Below are 7269 nucleotides of genomic sequence, written 5' to 3'. Positions count from 1 at the left end.
ACCATTCTGACAGACCGCCTGAATGTGCTATTTCTACTCGACAGGGTCACAGCCACTGCTAGTCTCTATTAGAACTCTGTACCTATCTTTTAGTATTACTAGATTTGAGGTCTGTAGAGTGGTTTTTGAGATAATCAGCATACGCAGAATAAAACAATAATACAGTCATTTGAATAAAATCAAAAACCTGAACCAACATATGAAGACTTTGTTATACTGTTTTAACAGCCACAGCTAACCCAGATATAATAGATTTTGTTACATGGTTTACCATCAGGAGTGTAAGAAGGATTTGATTGTGCAACAACTAGAGAGCTGAGAATCTCTCTTCAGCCAAAGAAGCAGGTGCGGTAATTTAAGGTGTTACCATAATGAAAAACCATGGAAGCTCATTACCTCCACAAAGAAAAATAAATGTATTGCGTTATTACGTGATTTTGCAATAATTATTGTGTTATTTCATAGTAAATAGAAAGTTTAGGTCATTCACACCACTCATCACTATTCCCCTTTAGTCTTTTCATTTTGCTTTAAGATGGTTTGTACTGTATGGTGGTATTTAATGATAAACTAGTACACAGTATTTATTATTTAGGTAAGACACTCCGGCACTTATGTCTTATGAGACTTGCTGTCTCCTTTATCGTGCCAGTAATAGTGTTTACTATGACAGTAACATCACTCATCGTGACATTAGATTAATGTGCCCTGGGAGGCCATAAATAGTCTGAGTCATAAAGCTGTATGGTGCGGTTAATTGACCCTCACTGGCATCATTACTACTTGCCATAGACCATGGGAAGAATACAGCATGATTCAGGTGTCCTCAGAGCTGGTCAAAGGCGGAGGATGTCTAGTAACCTCTAAGAGTGGACTAGTTTTCATCAAGGAAAGTTGATACATTCAAAATGATTTGTTAACAATCAACCGGATGTAAATAACTGGTGCAAGATGGAGGAAGAATGAAGTGTATCAACTGAGCGCCTTTTAATTTCTCTGTACCTTCTTTTCTAAAGGCTATCGGCACCTTGAGCACATTGAATAACTATTTCGTCCACTGATTGATATGTATTTCCATACATACCTTCAAATGCTTCGGTGAAAGTATACATTTTTTAAGAATCTCCAGTTACTATATGTTTTGTATTTTCACCTGTCCCCAGTTTGGTTATGCCTAGAGCCCTGTGTTTTTCGCAAATACAAAATAGCACAGAATAAAACTAAATGCAACCTTGTAGTTAGGCAGCAGGAGAGAAGCCCTGTATATGAAAAGGGGGCAGGGCTAAGCCCTGCCATAAAATGTTTTTTTTTTTTTTGTATGTGGAGGACAAGCGAGATGCCATCTACCACGTTATTGTTTTGTTTTTATTTTGTATTTATTTAAGAACGGGGTACTCCCGCCCCTGTGCATATTTTGTATTTATTTGTATTATGCTTTATTTATTGTATTTATGATAGCGAGAAGCCATAGGTTTTGTTTGGCAGTGTGGATGGGAAGTCCCTTCCACGTTAAAATACCTTGTGTGGCTAGTCATTATTGAATTTGCTGGCAGTTACGCAAAATAGATCTACCTGTGCAGACTATGACGGAGGGGTAATGAGAGAATTAATAGCCAGTTAACCCCTCTGCCATCATATAGACCTGCAGAAGTACAGAGAAGAAGTACAGGAGAGCTAAAGGAGAAAGGACACTGGAAAAGAAAAACAAACACAAACATAGGAACAGTGAAAGCGATCTGCCCAGCCTGACCAGTGTTTGGTGTTTTTAGTGTTTGTGATTTTTATTTTTGTTTGAAGCTTTTATTTTGCTCGGTGAGCAAGGGTTTGTTAAAACTGTTTGCTTTATTTTTTGTTAATAAATGGTGACACAGCGTCTTTATGTCCTGCAGTACTGTCTGTCTGTGTTTCCTTCTGCATCTGGCCTTACGCACCACATTGACCACCCTGTCACAAACCTATAAAACAAAATGCAAAAATAAAGTGAAAAATCATCATAAAGATTTGTGGAAGGGTGGTGGGTAATTCACTGACACATGGGAGTCAGAAGGGTGTACTTGAAACACAGCACAGGTGCCCAGTTTTATTTAGTTATCTTTTGTGTTTTGTACTTGTGATGATTTATTTTAGCCCACAGAGGACGCTGTTGCCATGGCCTGAACACCAATGATGGTAAACAGGTCCACAGATACTCTTGCGCTTTCAGAAGTGCTCTGAAATAATAATAATAACAAAAGGCGAAATCAAAAGAGAAAATAAAATACAGTAATCAAAAACTACAAAGAAAAGTTGGTGCGCTCAGCAGCGTTACCCCGACCAACGCTACCTGCATGGCCCTGGTCTTGGTCCTACACTTCACCGCTCCCTCAGCCTGCTGTCTATACACTTATGGGGTCTGCCCAAGGTTTCTCTGTTACCAATATTTTTGTTTTCTTCACTTTGGGTTTCTTTCTTTTCTGTCTTTTTCTCCTGGCCGGTCCTGGAGCAGAGCTTCCACTAGCTTGTTGCTTCTTAGAGGGGCAGACCTGAGGGAACAGCAGAACGTTATTTTATAGGGCTAGCAATCCCCCCCCAAGGCCCGCCTCTCAGCCACTCAGAAAGAGGGAAAGCCCACACACCCTCTCTCCCACCTCTTTGTGTCACTGCCATGACTGACAGGTGGATATTGTAAGGCTGCTGCCCTCTTCCTGCAGCACTATGAATGCACCAGAAGAGTCAGCACAGATCTCCCCCTTGTTACAAGATTCCTGTCTCATGGCAACCGTTAGAGGAAAACCTATTATCGCCACATAGACTTCAAGACCTGTTTTATTCTGGTGTTCTTCTCAAGCAATGTAAACTCTGTTTTGGCCCTATAATCGTTCATTTAAATATGATTTGGCACTTAGTGGAAAAGCATACAACACTTCAAATAAAATGGAATTCTCAGTCACCTATTTTTCATAATTTTGCATTCCTGTCAGGTGGTCATCTCTTTTCATTTCCTCAGTGGAGAGATAAGGGAATACATACTCTTGTGGATATTTGTTGAGATAAATGCCTTTGCACAGATCCACAATCGCAATATGCAAAGCCTGGGGGACGGTTAAACGGTTGCAGCTGCTTTATTGCTTGCAGCTGCCTCTCGTTTACCTTTCAAATCAATACGGTCTTACAACAGAGTCTCGCTTCCATCCAGGCTGACCCACTTCTCTGTCCTGGAAACGAATTGTCAGGCCAGCCCTTCCAGATAGTCCTGTCCTCCTCTCGTTCTTTAGCGCCCTCACAGGTCGGGAGGAAGATTTAAAACCAAAACTCACATTTCTGTCACAGGGACCCATAAGGACCTCAGTACCAGTTCTAGATCCCACTTGGGGACCATACTTTTCATAGGAGAACGAAGCCTCTGAGCCCCTTTAAGAAATTGCCCTGCCAGGAAATGTGCCCCAGGGGAAACCAAGTCAATTTTGTCATGGCACACTGATATTGCTGCCACCTTCAAAGTGGACGCTGATTTTCCTGCGCCAAACAGCTGTTGTAAGGTTAATATCATCTCATTATGGCAGGTCACAGGATCATGACCTTTGGCAATGCACCACTCTTGGAAAACTTTCCATTTGTATGAGTATTGGGCTCTAGTCTTCAGTGTCCTAGCAGACTGTAGTGTTTCTATTACTGCATCTGGCAAGCCTCGTCTGAATAGATGGTTCCGTTGGAGCTGGGCTGGGCTGGGTTCGGGTGCCATAATAGTCCATCCGCTTGGCTCAGGAGGCCCTTGCGCAGCAGGATCTGCCACGGCTGACCCAACAACATGTCGGAGAGGAGAGCAAACCAGGGGCGTCTCGGCCATCTGGGTGCAACCAGCAAAACCTGTGCTCTCTCCACCCTGATCCTCTCTAGTGTCAGGGGTAATAATGGTAGGGGAGGGAAGGCATACAGGAGTCCCTGTGACCAGGGGTGAGCTAGTGCATCTACTCCTAGGGGGACCCCGTCTCTCTCCATTGAGAACCATAGGGGGCAATGAGTAGACTTGGTTGTGGCAAAGAGGTCGACTCGTGCAGTACGAAACCTCTCCCAAATCTGTTTCACCACTTGAGGATGCAGTCTCCATTCCAAGCTGTCTGGCATTCTTCTGGACAGGTCTGCTGCCTTGTTGTCCACACCGGGGAGGTGAACCGCCCTGATGGAAAGCAAGTTTCTGTGCATCCAGAGCAGGAATCTGTGTGCTGCGTGGTGAAGGCCAGGCGAGTGCAGGCCGCCTTGGTGGTTTATGTAGACTACCACTGTAGTATTGTCCGTCTGGACCAGCACATGTTTGTGTACTAACTGCTGGCGAAAATGAGATAATGCCAGGTTTATGTGCATTTGGAGAGCCCTCGGCCCTGAACCACCGATCTCATTCTCCCTTGGTCTGGGGAGAGAGACTCTGCTGGGGAGAGGGCTGCTCGCCTGCCAGCGCCCTCGGCACGTGGTCTGGCCATAGGCACCTGGCGCAGGCCGAATGCTTGTCCTGCTTGGTCACTGGTCACACTGATGAAAGCCCACGGAGGATCCAGTAGAGCTCATTGACATGGCGTGGGCTGTGCCGAGCGATGCGTCTGTGCAGAGTATAATAAACTTGCGGCGAATAACAGATGTCTGTGTCGGAGTCAATCGGTGTCGGGGTCGTTGCCAAGGAGAGCGCTGTCGGTGCCGAGCGGTCAGTGCCGAGTCAATTGGTGCCGAGGTCAGTGCCAATGGGGAGCGTGGTCAGTGCTGGGCTGTATACAGCGCCGAAGATGGTCACATGGTCAGCAGGAGGCGGGAGGGACTTCTCCCTCACAGCAGGGCCCTGATAGGGCAGCTTTTTTATATATGCTCAGTGATTGGCGGTCAGAGAGGGCTCTTCCCATTCGGTAATGGTTGTCATTCCATTGAAAGGGAACTTGCATGATGTACTGTATACTGTGATATTAATTTTTCACAAATTTCATTTTATTACAGATACACATTAATAAAAACAAGATGTATATGGATAACAGTATAGCATATATAATGTTTTAACTAAATTATTTTTATTAAACATTCTACTTTCTTGTAACATTATGACATAAACAGACCTCGCACAAAAAAATAATTTAGCTACCATAAATTCTCATTAGCGGCAGGAACGGTAACATGCAGTCCCCCACTCTTTTTAATTAACTGCCAATTTACAGTAAATACTGCCCATACCGTCTATAAAAATACAATAAGATAAATATATTCACACTGCCCTGCTATTGCGGGGTTGTTATAATAATTGCACATACAGCACATACTCAATATTTGGGATTTTTAACAGGGAATGGAAGGGTGAGACCCGTATTCACCAAATTCCAGGCTTTGGTTGACGCAGCGATCCCCAAAACCAAGACTCAGGTGAGGTTACTACTGGGATTAGCTGTTTATTACTGCCGCTTTATCCTTGAGTATGCCACAGTGGTTAACCCATGTGTTGACCTCACCAAAAAGAGTGCTCCAAATTTAATTAAGTGGTCAGCTGAGTGTCAGGGGGCGTTTGATACAATTAAGTGTAGACTTTGCCAGGCTTATCACACCAGATTTCACCAAGAGATTCATCCTTCACACCGACGCATCGGATGTAGGTTTGGGTGCTATCTTGTCCCAAAAGGTAGCTGGAGTAGAACACCCAATACTGACATCAGTAAAAAGATGCTCCCTCGTAGCGCAACTACTCCGTAGTCGTAAAGGAGTGTTTGGCCATTAAATGGGCTACTCACTCTTTATGATACTACCTGCTGGGGCACTCGTTTGATCTTGTCACAGACCACGCCCCACTCAAGTGGTTAAGCACGATGAAGAACAGCAATGCCCGAATAACTCGTGGTATCTGGCATTGCAGCCCTTCATGTACCACATGGTACACCGTGCGGGAAAGAACCATCAAAATGCAGATTATTTTTCCCGGGAGGGGAGTAATGGGAGAGGTAGATTCAGTCGAGTGTTCCTTCGGCTCCACTCTGTGCGGTGGGATATGTGACAGAAATACAATAAGTTCTGGTTGTAAATCTCCCTCTCACCTGTGAGGGTGCTAAATAGCGAAAGGAAAAGTATCTGAACGGGCTGGCCTGACAGTTCGTTTCCAAGGTCAGGAAGTCGGTCAGCCTGGATGGAAGCGAGACTCTGTTGCTGGAACATATTGACACGGAAGGTAAACGAGGTAGGAGAGGAGGAGGACGAGAGGAGGCCATTCGGCCCATCTTGCTCATGCGGGGATCATGTGGGGTAGCATAAAAGGGGCCAGAGAAATGCTAATCTTTTCCTTCACTTGGGTTGTGTGCATAAACCTGGATGGACTGAGAGCCGCAGTAGTAACTGCCTAAGAATATTCTTGAGTGTTTGTTTGTTTTGAGTGTTAGTAATTGTCTTGTTTGTTGAATCACCAGACGGCTAAACACGTTCCGGAGCTGTTGCTTTTGGGCCAGCACAAGCCGGAACTGCACTTTACGAGCTGTCACCAAATAGCTTGTTATCATATACAAAATATTTGTTTGTGTACTGTAATTCCCGTTGTTATTGTGTTCACCTCCCACTCTGTATTTCACGCTGCTGCTTTACCTCTGTCAGTGTCTGTGTAATCCTAGCCTGCATGTGGGCATGTTCTGCGCCTCTTCTGTGATTGGCTGTTGTTTGTCTGTGCCCATTGGTCCTAGTGTGTGGCTGAAGGCCAATGGGATGTGTGGTCAATAAGGGGGCGGGGTTAAGGTTAAAAGAAGGCACTGTGATGCCATTTTATGTTGTTGTTGTTGGTCTTGTACCCTGAGTAGTTGACAGCTCTGTGGTCTCTGAAGGAGAGAAAGGCATTTTGAATAAAAGCCCTTTGGAAAGAAACAAGCGTCTGTCTTGTTTTCTGCCTCCTGCTGAAACGCTACACTATGTTTGCTTTATAATGATTTTTCTTTTTTTTTAATTGTGATCAAATTTTTTATTAGGGAATCAAAAGAACAAACAATGCGACATAAATCACAATTCCCCAAGTTTTGCACCCCCCGCCCCACAAAGGACCTCACAAACCCAATTCAGTCAGAGATAATTGGAGATAGATTTATCAGCGATCTAATGGAGTTTCAATCTCCAGGCCTGCACAGTCGTCATTCCCCTAGCGCAGTGGATCAGAGCAGTGGAAAGTTCCATATAAATGATATTGAGAAAGGCAAGGGTCCACTGACGAAAGGGAAGGGAGTGCGGAGGCTGCCAGCAGAAAGCTGTCATCTTTTTAGCTGCTGTAAGACCGGCCAACCAAATGCACTT

The sequence above is a fragment of the Polyodon spathula genome, chromosome 19, assembly GCF_017654505.1.
Source record: "Polyodon spathula isolate WHYD16114869_AA chromosome 19, ASM1765450v1, whole genome shotgun sequence".
Classification (NCBI taxonomy): Eukaryota; Metazoa; Chordata; class Actinopteri; order Acipenseriformes; family Polyodontidae; genus Polyodon; species Polyodon spathula.
The sequence above is the reverse complement of the archived record's forward strand: the minus strand, read 5'-3'. Positions refer to the sequence as shown.